This window comes from Festucalex cinctus, chromosome 19, assembly GCF_051991245.1.
Source record: "Festucalex cinctus isolate MCC-2025b chromosome 19, RoL_Fcin_1.0, whole genome shotgun sequence".
Taxonomy (NCBI): Eukaryota; Metazoa; Chordata; class Actinopteri; order Syngnathiformes; family Syngnathidae; genus Festucalex; species Festucalex cinctus.
In genome coordinates, this window is record NC_135429.1 from 9,973,402 (window position 1) to 9,988,079 (window position 14,678).

The window sequence follows — 14,678 nt, forward strand, 5'->3', positions numbered from 1 at the left end:
ATGCCTTTGTGTATTGCAAAATTTTGCAAGGCGTCGGCAAGGAAAAACCCGCGAGACCCCCCTAAAAAAAAAAAAAAAAAAAAAAAAAAAAAAACAACCACTTGAGTAGACAATGGTTTGTTTGCTAAGTGCTGTCAACCTCCCGGCAAGGACAAGCAGGCGCGTGTGTGCAGCGAACATTTCAGGCATGAGGACTTCGAAAATATGTTACAATTTGAGATGGGGTACGCCACACGCCTAATACTAAAGCCCAACGCAGTACCGAGTATCTTTAAAGAACCAGACGTGGGAAATAATCCAGCCGATGGAGGATCTCTGGCGGCTATTTCCGCAACTGCTAGCAACACGGAGCCTTCACTGTCACCAACAGCCGGCACAAATCGAGTCCCTACCTACGGCCACTGAAAGATCTCGGAGAAGCGAAGCAAATTTAAAGCGAAAGGTAGGCATGTTTCGTTATTATACTGCACGGACTGTTTTATTTCATAATTCATTTGAGTGTGAACATCGTCAAGTACGGGGACGAGGACGTTATGTTTTATTAGCTCGTAAGTTGTTTATACTTCACAAATTGACCATGTTCATAATCTTATTTTACCAAAAAATTTATAGAATGTGGATTAGTGTCATTATCATGTGTCGTGTGCGACGTACTACATTTGTGTTCTGTCCCGCTGTTCTTCCTGTGGTAACCAGCCTAGGTAACGGCGTCTCGCATTTCCTTACTTCATTCTGTCTATAAATAAACACGGTTAATACACAACCTTCTTGCAACCTTTCGTTTACATCATCGGGACGCTACGCAAAAAAAGAAAAGAAAAAAAACAGCTAGGGGAGGTTGGGCGCTGTAACGATGATACATTTAATTTTACTATTTTTTCTTTTTCCTGAAATAGTTCGTCAGTTCCACACGTTTTGCATTGCTCGTGCTGTGTGTCACGTTACCTGTTGGATATTGGCAGTTGAGATTGTCCGCAAGGAACCGATCCTCGAGTTCTTTCATTTCCAGCCAGCACACATTCATTAGCGGATTGTCCATTCCTGTGCAGCTCCCGCACCACCCCCCCGCCTGATTCACTCGTTCGTTAAAGTTTATTTTGTGCCCGAAAAGACCATCTGGCGCCACAACTTTCACATCCAAGGCAGACTTTCCTTCGGTAGGGTTATTTTGTCGTGTTGGATCGAAGCGATAAGGTTTAATCCTTCCGGGTTTGACGCTAGATGCACGGCTGCGTTGCATAGTGCTTCCATAGTGTAGCGTTTACACACTAGTGACGTAAACATCCGGGTTATTTAGTCACGTGTAACAAACATGCCGGCGTTCGATTCATTTTAACATCGGTTTAAAAGTTATTAAATGTACATAAAAAAATAATCACGTCACCAAATTAATTATTGAAAAAGTAGCAACTTTTTGCTGCTAAAAATGGATCAATAAGTAAAGTGTTCCTTTAATACAAAAATCATACATAAAGTTGTAACCAATGATGTCATACATAAATCATCACTATTATATCCTATGTGGGCAAAAGTATTGGGCGAAAGCAAAAATTCCAACAGACTGACATCTTGCAGCAAGTCAGATAAGTAGAAGTTGTTCTGTTCACCTCCCGTGGGCGTTTGTACTTTTGTCCAGTGGTGAGAAAGAGGCCCGCTCGGCGTGCGATCGTCTGACTCTGTGAGTGGCCTGCCCTCGCCCGCCGCCTTCACCGTGACGACCCCGCTGGTGACACCTCATCTCACCTCGCAAAGAAAGGCTTCGATCCCGCCCGACTGCTTCCATGTCACCTGACATCAAGTTCAAAGTCATTTCCTTCCAGTGTGTGTGCTTTATCCAGTCTGCATTTGTGTTTTAGTTTGAATAGCCAGCATAATGGTGTTTTGTTTTTTTTCCTTGTGTGGTGGCAATTTCGCAGAGTCGCCTCAGCACTCAAAAAAAAAAGGAGCACGAAGTAAAGAGATGGTTTTACTAATTGATGTGGGGGAAAAAGCCTTGAAAACAACATTTTGTCAGCTCCTTCTTGCTCACTTCTCCACCGACGAGGCTCTTTTCAAAGGCGCTTTTCATCCGCATCGCCACTTGAAAATCCAAAGCCATCCATCCGGGTCGCTGCCAATTTCTATCACAACAACCGAGTGCCTCTTCTGTGACATCGTTTTGTAGCGATTTTGTTTAAAAAAAAAAAAAAAAGAAAAAAAAAAAAGAAAAAGAAAAAGAAAAAAAAAAAAGAAAAAAAAAAAAGACAGCCATTCATTGCAAAGCTGTTATCAGTTATTAGACAAAATAGTAATGCTTGAAATACGGTTCGTAACTTGAGAAACTTGTAAGCTGCGGCACTCCTCAGTAAGACTTTGCGTAAAATAATGCTGTGCTGTTATTAGCTCGTTCAACTAAAATGCTATTATTGGACAAAACCTGTAAGTTGGGGAATTCTTAATTAAGTCAAGGTATAAATGTACATAAAATAATGCTATGCCATTATTAGCTTGTTAACCAAAATAGTATTGTTTGAAATATGGCTCATAGCTTGAAAAACTTTTAAATTGTCGTATTTTGAAGTCAAGCCAACACATTACAATCTTCTTAGCTTAGCCAAAATGGTAATGTGAGGTAATAACATCAAAAACAGCTCGTAATCCTGTATAGAAAAACAACGCCATGCACTGTTACTTGTTAGCCAAAATGCTAATATTTGAGAAATGGCCTGTAAATTGAAAAAATTGTGAGTTGAGCACTTGTATGTGAAGGTAAGATTTCATGTAAACCAATGTTGCACTGTTTAGCTTGCTGACTAAAATACTGTTGTTGAAAAAAACAGTTCCTAACTTCAGTAATCTCACTAGCCAAAATGCTAACATTACGTAATAACGTTTAAAAACTAGCTCTAATCTTGTACATAAAAACATTGCAGTGATGTTATTTACTTGTTTGCCATGTTGCTAATGTTTGAAAAACTTATAACTCATAACTTTTAAAAAAAAGTATTTAAAAAATGCACTTGGAATTGACAGGCCCCCTTGGCCCTCTGGGGCGCTTTTGGCGACTTGTCGGCTTTTATGGACCGAATGGGTCCCCGTAGCTACCGTCGCCATTCATTAAGAGGCCAGCGGAACCAATCGCTGTGTCATGGCGACGCCCAGGACTTCCACGGGGATTTTGACTTTCAACTCTGTCCGTTTTTGTTTTTTTTTCCATTTATTTTTCCATACAAAGGCCCAGCAAGTGTGGAAACATCACAGCTAAAGTGATTTTGACACAAGAAAAAGCAAACAGCAGGTCGGGGAGGATTGCTGGGAAAATGACATGCAAGCGGTACAGCGCAAACTCAGAAAAAATGTCGACTCAAGTGACGAAAAAAGTTCTGAGAAGGAGAAATGCGGGCTGAGGAACTATGCGCCTATTGAGTTCGACCATGCATGAGTTTTTTCTTTGCCAAAGTGTAGAATGTATGCATAATATTCATAAAATAATATCAACATTTTATAATTATAATTTTATATTATAATTTTAGAATTTTTTTTCTTTTTTGTAATTTCATTTTATTTGTATTTTGTATTGTTTATATTAGTTTGTAAAATTTGTTGGGGGGATCTTATTGTACATTGTATTTATTTGTAGCTGTTTTCTTCTTTTACCATTTTATTTGTTCATTTTAATTTATACTTTTAGCTCCTTTTTGTTTTAAATAATTTCATTTGAATAATTTTGTGATTCTTATTTTTTTTATTTTTTTTTTGTGTGTTAATTTTACTTGTTTTATTGTATTTTTATTATTGAATTATTTCTTTATATATTTTCCTGTCATTAATTTATTTTTTTATTTGTACTTTCTGTTTGTTTACTTTCATAAATTAGTTATTTTCTTTGATTTATTTTGTTTTGCTTTTATTGCATTTTTTTTCTTTTATTTTCCATCGATTTCCTGATGGATGTGCATGTTGCGCATGTCCGTGCTTTCCCGTTCCAAATGCCCGACGTGTCACCGATATTGCGGCGCTGCTCGTGTTTACGTCGTGTGCAAGAATCAATTCGGTCTGTCTGGTGGGCCAGAGAGCGAGTGAGCGGTGCACTCATCAACATTTCAGCAGCAACTATCTTTGAAATACTTGTTTGTTTGTTTTTTATTTCAAAAGAAATTTAAAAAAAAGAAGCACTGCTGCGTGCGTGTGTGTGTATGTGCGCGTGCGTGCATACATATTTCATGTGTGTTGCTGTGTTTGTGCATTCCTCAATTATTGATGAGGTCCAAGACAAAAGGAAGAAGAGGAGGGATGGATTTGTAAGCTACTTGTATTATCTGTAAAATATTGGCATTTTATCAAAGCCCCCGCTATGCGGCCGTCAAAAATCAACAGCTATGTGGTCATACGCATAGCTTTCTGTAAATTAATATTGAGACACATTGTTAGCTCTTTTACCAAAATCAAAATGCTAAAGTTACGTTACCAATATATTATATATTATTATATATGCCCCCCACCCACAAAAAAAAAAAACGTGGAACCATATGCATAGCCTTTAGTAAACTAATGGTATGCTGTTATTAGCTTCTTAACTGAAAGCAAAATGCAAACACAGCGCTACGCAATGCAAAGCTTTAAAGCTATGCGTTATGCATTAGCACTGTCATTTGAACCCCTCAAAAATCAACAGCTATGTGGTCATCCGGATGGGAAATTTGTAAATTAATATGAAGACAAGGTTAGCTTTTTTACCAAATCCAAAATTCCAAAAGTTATGCCACCAATTTAAAGCCTCCAAGCTATGCATCCGTCTGCATAGTGATTTGAAATCATCCCCAAATAATCCACACACAAAAAAACAACTACAACTGTGTAACCATCTGCATAGCAATTAGCAAAATAATGGTATGATGTTATGAGCTTTTTAACCGAAACTAAACCGCTAACGCAATGCTACCTACGTAAAGCCTCAAAACTATGTGGCCGTATGTATTATTTGAACCTCTCAAAAATCAACTCTGTCAAAAGTCATACTCTGTCTGCTCCAAGGTAGGCAATTTACATACTTGGGAGTTTTCCCAGTTTTTTTGTTTATAAGCTTGTGGAGGTAGTCAATAATCAATTGTATATGCCGCAGGTGATTACAGGTGACACAACAAGTGATTTGGCGCTGGAGGTCCTTCAATGAGTCAACTTCTCGCTGATGTCCTATCGTCTTAGGGTTCTCTCCTTTTTGTTTTTATCTGTTTACATTATATTGGACATTATCTATAATGCAAAGCTTTGCTGTTGTTAGCTTGTTAGCCAAAATGCTAAAGCTATGTCAACGATGTGTGTGGAGGTGGTGTACACTCATCAATTAGCATGCAAATGAATGTGGGGGAGGGGGCTCCCTCAAATACCCAATCAGGCTGTCAGCACGGCAGGGGGTGTGTTATTACCTCGTCCCTGTGAAGTGTAGCCGTGTGAAATAAACGGGGGATACACGAGTGGGGTGTCCGCTTGTCTTTTGATACTACATATTCAAATGGAAGCTGAAAAGAACCAAGGACGCTGCATTATGTGCCGGGTTGTTATTCTACAATATTATGCCGCAGGAGGCAACTTCAAGAGTGCGCCACAGCTCCCCCTAAAGACCAAGTTCGTGACACTGCCAGTTGCTACTGTATATCAAGAGGAAACAATCTGTGAAATAAAACAAAAAAAATTGTCATCCCTCAAAAACGATTTCATTTAGCATCATAGAATTTAGTAGACTCACAAAAAAGTCTGAAGAAGCCATGCTTGAAAAGACACCGGAGGGCAGCCATTTTGATTAAAAACAGCTACTTTCATTATTCTCTGGTGTTCTGACAAATTTTGCTGAAAATTCAGCCCCAAAATAAATTCAATTAGCAATATGAAATTTAGTAGCAATATCTATCTTGAGCAGACCAACAATAAAGCCTCAAAAAAGCAATGTCTGAAAAACCACAGAAAGTCTGCCATTTCATTTCGAAGCAGCTGATTTGGCCATATCCCGGGGTCTCTCAATGACCACGTTTGCTACCAAATTTGAACATCATTTACAAGATAGATGGACAACGCTACATCCCTAAACAAGGAGGAAGACGAGGAAGACGACGCTGGCCACATGGCATTACTTTTTTACAAGCTCATTACACGACCATATGCTTGCGAACCGTGAAAGCTAGGGTTGTTAGCGGGTGCACATACTTTGTGCGAGCCGAAAGGCTTCAATTATTAAAAACGTCAGCGAGGCTTAACTCAGACGTGGCACGCAGCCCTGACAACAAAAAAAAAAAAAAAAAAAAAAAAAAAAAAAAAAAAAAAACTTAACACACCTTTCCCATGTCACGAACAATGCCTTCTTCTGCAGCAGCTAATTAGCCAATTCCATGATAATTAATATGACGCTCATTAGCATATGTAAATGGCCATGCAGCTTAATTGAAAACGAGTGGGAAAGGTACAAAGGAGGTACATTAGCGGCTTGATGCGCCATTAAAGAAGCTCATCGTTCATGTCGGTGAAAGGTGGAAAGGTGATTAGCATAGTTGCGTCGTCGTTTCCTGTGAGCTACTTTTGTAACTTTAGCAGCATGTTACACTACAGTGGAGTCACTACAGGTTTTGGTTTAGTGCCAAGGATGCTGCTAGCAATGCTGTCGGGTTTTTTATTATTATTATTATTATTATTATTATTTTATTTTTTTATTTTTGTATCATGCTTAGTTTATTTTTTATTACATTGATGAGTGCTACTGGCTATCTGCAAAATATCATCAAATGTGAGTTTGACTTGCTAGCAACTAGCACGCTCTTATTTTTACACTCTTACGACAGTTGTGGGTGCTTAACTATGTTAGATGCTATGAATCACGAGCTAACTAGCTAGACAACAACCTTTAGCTGCTAGCTAGCATCTATCCATTAGCTTCTAGCTGCTTGCAAGCTGCCACCTACTTTTACAAGTGTACGACAGTTGTAAATGTTTAATAATATTAGCTGCTAACGTTAATCGCCAACTAGCTACCTTGCTACCACCAATTTTTAGCTGCAAACATAATCACAATTAGTCGCTAGCTAGTATAAAAACTTGATTGGATTTAATACTGTATTCAAACTTCTTGTTTTAATGTACTTTTCGTCTGCTCTTATCTTGGATGTTAATGTCCGCACAATAGAATTCCATATATCAGCCAACAGCCAATATACGGGTATTTGAGTGGCCTTAATGTCCTTGTAAGTGGGGGGCAAATTGTATATCAAGAGGTTAATAGCGCTACATAATGTACACGTAAGCGCCTTTCTGTCCCATCACAGTTGCACAAGTGCTCCAGCAAAGCCAATTACGACGTCTAACTCACGAAATCCATCACGCCTGACGTGCTCCGAAACGCAGCCGTTACAGATCCACTTTTAATTCATTCATAATTAACTTTTTATTCTTCTGTTGATTGCTTCAAAGTCTGCATCCAGCTGTCGACGCCCGTGCACGCAGCGAAGATGTACGACAACGCGCCCAGAAGCTGAAGCTCAGGCAAAGTGCAGTCAGTAAGTCAGTGGGCAGTTTAATGGGCAAAGTGGGTGGGGCTTGAGGAGATGGGGAGCTGTCAATCAAAGCGGGGCGGCTCATTAGTAGTGGCAGCTGTCAATTAGGAGGCGCACATGATGTCACATCATGTTAAATACACACACACACGGTGGTTATGAGGTTTTATATATATAAAAAAAATACAAATCTTAAGTGGCACAGAAATTCCGCCTAGCAACCAATGACTTAACCAGTTGTTACTCTCCGAACAAAGGGGGAGACGGAGTTGTGCGCTCTTCTAATAAGTTTGATCTCAAGGGGACCTGAAATTGTTTGCTCTTCTAATTATTAATGACCCCAAACCTGAAGTTGTTCACTCTTCTAATAAAGGAGTTCCTGGAGTTTTTCGCTCTTTCGAACAAAGTGGATCTTTGGTGTTCGCTCTTCTAAGAAAAGTGATCACAAGTGGAACCGAAACTGTTTGCACTTGCAACGACGGTGACCACATGAGAACCTGTGGTGGTTTTCTGTTCTAGTATAGCAACATAATATTAAATCCTGGACTTGCTTTCTCTTCTAGACCACAGAATGACCTGACAATTACAGTCATGCAAAAAGTGCTAAAAATGACCACTATGTCATGACTCGGGTCACGCAGGAGTAATGTTCGGGTCTTGTCTCATGTCTGGGGTCACGCCTGGGTTAGGTTTGAGTTCATGAACTTTCAAGTTTGAGGTCAAGTGTTTGTTTTGTGTTGATGTAACCATCATCAAGTTTCAACTAGTTTTGGGCTATGTGATGTCAAGAATCTTTAATGCTATATGATGTAAGAACTATGTGATGTCAAGAAACTTTAATCGCGTTACTAGGTCAACGGTCAATCAGATAATTCCATGTCAGTATTGGTACCCACGTCTAGCAATAACCAACGAGATTGATTTGCTGTCTATACAAGCTGTCTGAGAAATGTGTGTGTTGTCAGATTATTGCTCTCTGTTCCTCTGTGCTTCTCCAAAGCCCAAGGGGGCTTGGCGTCTCGTGATTCTCGATGCATTCTCGTTGCTTTTCATTTAGTCAAGTTATGTGAATAAATAGTTAAACCCTTATTTTTGTCTGCGCTTGGGGATCCAACCCTTCAGCACATAACACACTAGGCAACCTGGTGTTATTTTCTCCGAGCAAAAAGAGACCAAAAGCACCCTAGAATAGTTCTCTCTTCTAATAAACATGCCGACGTGGAGTTGTTCTCTCTTCGTGAAGAGTGTGACCACTTTCGTCCTCGAAAGCAAATCTCAACCTTGCACTCCAACCTGCTCGGGAGTGCAGATGTGCCGAGCGCGCTCACAAATTCGTGGCCGCCGCCACCGCCGCCGCCGAATGAAAGTCCCATCTGTTGCGGCGTAATGACGCCGACGCTATTCGGAGGCGGCGGGAGGTTCTTTTGGCGCGGGAGCAGCTGCCAGCGTCGCCCGCTGACCTTTTAGCATTCCTGCTCGCGCCATCTGACAGATGCGTCAACTTGATTATTTCAAAAACGGCGGCGGATAAATAAGCTGGTGCCGAGGAGTCGGCGCGAGCGCACGAATGCCGACGCGCCGCCGCCAACTTCCTGCTCGCCGAAGCTATTAGGCTTGGCAAAAGGCCGACAATGGGGGGGGGAATTGGCCGCCATTGAGGCGGCGGGTGCCCTTGGAGCACCGCTATTAGGGCCGGGGCTGCGGCTCAGGTGTTGCCGGGGGAGTGCGAGTGTGTGCGTGCGTGTAAGGTGAAAGGGGGAAGGGGGTAATTGACTCGGCGAGTGTGAAGAGACGAGCGCAATCAGACTCGCCCTGATGGAGTTTGATGCCTCCCTAAATAGTTTTCAAATGGAGGAGCAGGTGCTGCTTTCCCCACCCCCGGCCATCGCCACACATCATGTGTGTGCATGCGTGTGGACAACTGCATGCTTTTATGTGTCACTCCATGATGAGAAGCGAGCAGAGAAAAGTCGACATCTTCTCTCTCGTCGCACAAGATCCAAATCTATATGGAAGGCAAGATGCCTTCAAGGACGGCGCTAAAGTGTGGGAAATTTGAAAACTGACTGCACGTGTGCGCGCTGTTCGTGTGTGCATTGCACATCTGTGTGCTGTCCAGACACATTATCCGATGGGCCGCCTCTCCGACCCGCATTCTCTCTGATGTGGATTTTCGGCGTCTTGCGAAGGCCGTTGCACAGATGTTGCAATGGGGCGCAAACAAGCAACATGGCCGCCGTTGAACGACGTCAACAGCGAAAGTGCATTAGCGAGGGCGGCTCGTAAGGCGGCCGTGCACGCTTTTGCTTTTTCTTTGCATTTGGCAACGAGTGTGCTCAACCAGACAAGGTGCAAGGCTGCTTCGGGTCACCAAACGATCTTATGACTGCATGCTACTAGTGACATTTGCAACATTACAGTTGCTTAATATTTTTTTTTTTTTTTTTTTTTTTTTTTTTTTAATGCGGCTTATCCACTGTTTCAAAAAAAAATATTTTTTAAATGGTTTTTACTTTTGAAACATTTTTTTGGTGCATTTTTTTTCTCACTGCAACATCAACACTGTCTTTCTTTTTTAGTAAGTGCAACAATAGTTTTTGAGTTTTGGTCTTTTCCAAGGAATATGCTACAGAAAGGTTTTTTAAGTAAAGTGCAATAATCTTTCTTTTTCAGAAAGTGAAACAGCAATAGTTTCTTCTTTTTTTAGGAACTTGTTTTGTAATAATCCAACAGCAATATTTTTTCTTCTTTTTAGGAATGTGTGACAAAAGTTTTGTTTTTTGTTTTTTTAAAGCAGTGTGAAAATGGATTTTCTTATTTTTTGGAAAGTGATATTAATAGTCTTTAATCTTTGAAAAAATAAAGTGAAACAACTGTTTTCTTCTTTTTAGGAAAGCGTGACTAAGTTGTGTTCTTTTTAGGAAAGTACAACAGACGGTTTTCTTTTTGAGATTTTTTTTTTTTTTTTTTTTATCTCAATAGCTCGCGTTTTTTAATTGCGATTGGCTGGCAGCCATTCCAGGGTGTACCCCGCCTACTGCCCAGAGCCGGCTGAGACTGAGATAGGCTCCAGCACTCCCCACGACACTTGTGACGAATAAGTGGTCAAGAAAATGGATGGATGGATGGATGGATGGATAGTTGGTTTTCTTTTATTTAAAATGTAGTGTCTTCTTTTTAGGAAAGTGTGACGTCAATAGTTTACCACACGCTGTGGAGCGCACCGCGAGCCAGAGGCTGGGCTGCCCTGTTTGTTTCCAGGGTGCGAGGCGGTTGCAGGTGGCAGCAGAGAGCTTTGAGCCTGACAGCAAAAGTCCATTTAAAAGTCAACGCGGAGCGATGGAGGATGAAGGCGGGGAAACAAAACAGGTGCGGGCGGCCTGCAAATAAGCGACGTGTTAAAAATGCATGAGCGCCACCTGCCTCACTCTCCTTCCACAGGCCCGTAAAAAGCCATGTAAGGTGAAGGAGAAGTGTTTTTTTGTTTTTGTTTTTTCGTTTGGTAACACTTGACACATTAGACTGCATACAACTTCAGGCATCCTCAGATTTGACACATTATCGATTGGATATGAAACCAGCAGAATTAAACTGCGTTTGTAAATGGGTGTGCCTAATAACGTGGCCAGCAAGTGTCTCATCATATCATCTGAAGTGCAAGAAGAGCGTCACTGCCCTCTAGTGGAAGCATTTGCAACTGAAGGTTGATTTAACCCACACACTGTAAATATCATAGAAAAGTTGACTGTAAATGGGAGGTCACTTCCTGCCTGCAGCCTCACTTCCTGACCGCCCCGAAGTGGACACATTATCATTGCAAAATATGAAAATGCATCATTTGCATCTGCACTACATTAAAATGTCTGCCCGGGCCCGCGTCTTCAACACAAAGTCAATTTCCGCACCATCTGTGCTCATCATGAATATTCTTTATGAATATGGGTTATTTTGCAAGGTGCGCATACATCACGAGAGGGGTGCTTTTACTTTAGCGGGGGGGGGTTACCATCATAACCCTAAAGATGAAGGATGGCGACAGGCAGATGAAATATCCGTTTATGAATTATAGTTACGTTATAGCGTCTCTTAATGAGGCGCACACCTGCTCGGAATGTTGACGCCTCAAAGCTACGACAACGCTAGCATTTTAATTAGCTGATATGCTAATTCCGGAGGCTAGTTAGATTGCGAAACGAATGGGTAAATATACATGATGGCTTTGAGGTGGGATAAAATAGCTTTTTTCATAAGATTATGAATATAATATAGAGTTGTAATACGCATCACAACTATTTTTTGCACTTACAATAAAATCGTGTAATCGTATCTTGATAGTATTGTTATTGTTGTATAATTTAATATATCTATAGTGAGCTACTTGTATTACGTATTATACATTTTTCCATTCCCGTACGTGCATTTTAGTTTCCGATAAATGGCATACTCGCTGTATTGGGATCATAATTGTTGTAAATATTGCATGGAATGTTCTTCCTATTAGGTGCCGTACATGTTTTTCTATTTCCGATAAATTGTGCATTGGCAAAATTGTCGTCCTGTGATGTTATCGTTATTGTGATAATGTTAACATATCGTAATATTGGGTGGTGAGTATTGGCGTGGTCAAAATATTGTTAAATTGTTTACGGTTACAATTAACATAATGCCCGAGAATAACCTTGGTCAAGACGAGCCACATGCTGCTTCACCCAGGCGTGATCGCATGTAGCGTTTCCATTACAATGACTTCAATCCAAGCTAGCTACTTAAGAAATGACAATTTTGGGTGGAGGTGGACTTTCGGACGTGTCACCCTGTGATTTAGGCGTCACTGACTGGGGGTCTCCGCTCTGGGGATCCCCTCTCGGGAGATCCCCTCTCCAGGGTCTCCTCGTTGAACCGAGCCCTTTATGCACTTTAATGATTGATGATGGAAGTTAGTCGCCCGGGTCCAGAAGTGTGACACTACGGGGAATAAGAAGGACTGGCTCGTCTTTTTTACGGCTGCGCTGGGAATCAATTATGCTAACGCTGGCTAATGAATGCACTTGGGGGAACGACTCTCGCGCACTCGGTGGCCATTTCGTTCCCCCCTCATTTGCATATTGACGACTGTTGGGTGGGAAGATGGAAGGACGCTTTGATGATGGATCGTTGCGATCGGCGTCTGTCAATCAAAACATTTTTTTACACGTCTTCAAGTGGAGCTTTCTGAAAACAACACTCACTTCTGTCTAAATGTTAAAACGTCATAACTGAGGTCAAGTGTTTTGCCGAGCAAAAATAAAATGGTGGACAACACATTTTTGCCAGTTTCCACTGATTAACATGAATTTGGGTGTCATGTCTATCAAACTAAAATGAGTGAAATTAAACATTTTACTTTGAAGTAGCCATTTTAGAGGTGAATTGCTTGGCTCAAACATTTGAAAAAAATAGCCCGCCAACACCAATTTCATTGATCACCATGAAACTGGGTGGACTATCATGACAGGATGCACACAAAAATCTCAAGGACCCATGTACAAAATCAAAGAGGAAGTCAGACATTTTAGTTTGAAGCAACCATTTTGGGGCAAATTACAGCGCTCAAATGTTAGAAGAAAAAAAAACTGCCCTGACACCAGTTTTCATTAATTGGTATGAAAATTGGTCATAACAAAATCCACCAATTTGTGGGTCAATTTCACATCTTCTACGTTGGCATTGTTTGTGCATTCCTTTGTTAATGCTGTGTCCAATGATGCCAAAAACCGCTACGTTAGCTTCTTATGCTAGCCGCTGGAGAGTACAGCAGCTAGCGTATAGGAGTCGTTGAAAGCTAATTAGAGTCTGTGACATTTTGCCACTCTGCTCCTGAGGGAAGTCGAGTGAAGGGAAGTCCGATAAGCAGAAAGATGGCCAAGTGGACGCTAATGAGCGCGGAGCAGTCTTACCCCACCTGGTCGTCGAAACCGCCACTTCAACCACCCCATCCGAGACACTGAGCTTTGTCAGCGAGTCAATAAAAGCGATGGAGCATGTCGGCGGTGACTTGACTCTAGTGACATTGTTCAAGGTTGTTGGAGTTAGTGCGAAAAAAAAAAAAAGGCCATCATTCACCACATTGACCTTAAGAGAAGGTCAAAATATTCAGAAAAGGTGAATTGTCTGACACGCGTCTCCAAAAAGTGCTTGAAACTGTTTCGACATGAAATGTACAAATGTTCCATTTTCAGCCAAATATTGACACACAGTCAAGCGGCACTCGAGCTGGAGGAAGCTTCTATTAGTGGAGTTTAATGAACAACATCAGTACACAGCGCGCACACGCACGTATCCTCTTGGGATGTGTGACACACAGCAGCCAGTGTGTGTTGTTTTTATACACGCGGCTCGCTCCCTCGCTTCAATCTCACGCATGATTACGCTTGATAATTAAGCTTTTTGGACGTTTTCCACCAGCCCAGCAGATGCGCCAGCTGGTGACATTCATGCATTCCCAAACACACACACACACATGAAGCAGAAGCCCGTCGAGCCTCCTGTCATTCATTCATTCCACCAGGAGCACCGCAAATTATTTCATTTTCAAAGTAAGACTGCAAAATCCTTGAAATAATCCAAATTTGAAGCCAAGCTCCAGCCACATATGACGGAGTAAGCTAAAATCGTTTGCTAATTGGAGCTGCTTCGAAGCAAAATGGCCAACTTGTCAGCCAAATTTTGTGTCCAGTAATGAAACGGATGTTTTTTTCTAACTTTCGTGCTTCAAATCAAAATGTCCAAATTCCTGTTTGATTTTGTCCATGAATCCTTGCGAATTTTTTGTGCACCCTGTCATGATAGACATGTCCACCCAATTTCATGGTGATCAATGAAACTGGTGCTAGGGTATAACTGTTCTTCTAACGTTTTAGCCATTATCCCCAAAATGGCCCATTCAGACCAAAATGGCTGACTTCCAATTTAATTTCAATCATAGGTCCTTGAGACTTTTTTCTGTGTGTCCTGTCATGACAGACATGTCCACAAAATTTCATGACGTGAAACAAATGTCAGGGTCTGCATTTTTCCAACTGTGCAGGAAGTGCAACTGAGTGGATTTTAGCGTCTGCACACTTTTAACAACAGGATACACGTTCTTGCAAACACTAGCGAGTTTTCTGGCATGTTAAGGCC

The 14,678-nt window shown here is 41.3% G+C and overlaps 1 protein-coding gene across 5 annotated transcripts in view; it reads right to left on the reverse strand.

Moving 5' to 3' along the window:
• Positions 1–14,678, reverse strand: part of triqk (triple QxxK/R motif containing) — a 128,758-nt gene that overhangs the window by 79,034 nt on the left and 35,046 nt on the right. For 3 of the 5 annotated variants that reach the window (XM_077506304.1, XM_077506305.1, XM_077506303.1), the window contains exon 5: positions 1,608–1,788. The exons of 1 other annotated variant lie outside the window; for it this stretch is intronic. The gene's annotated coding sequence lies outside the window, so the exon portion shown is untranslated. Of the gene's footprint in view, positions 1–1,607; positions 1,789–5,405; positions 5,441–14,678 lie in introns of those variants that run through there. One more of the 5 variants, XM_077506307.1, reaches the window with a different exon arrangement.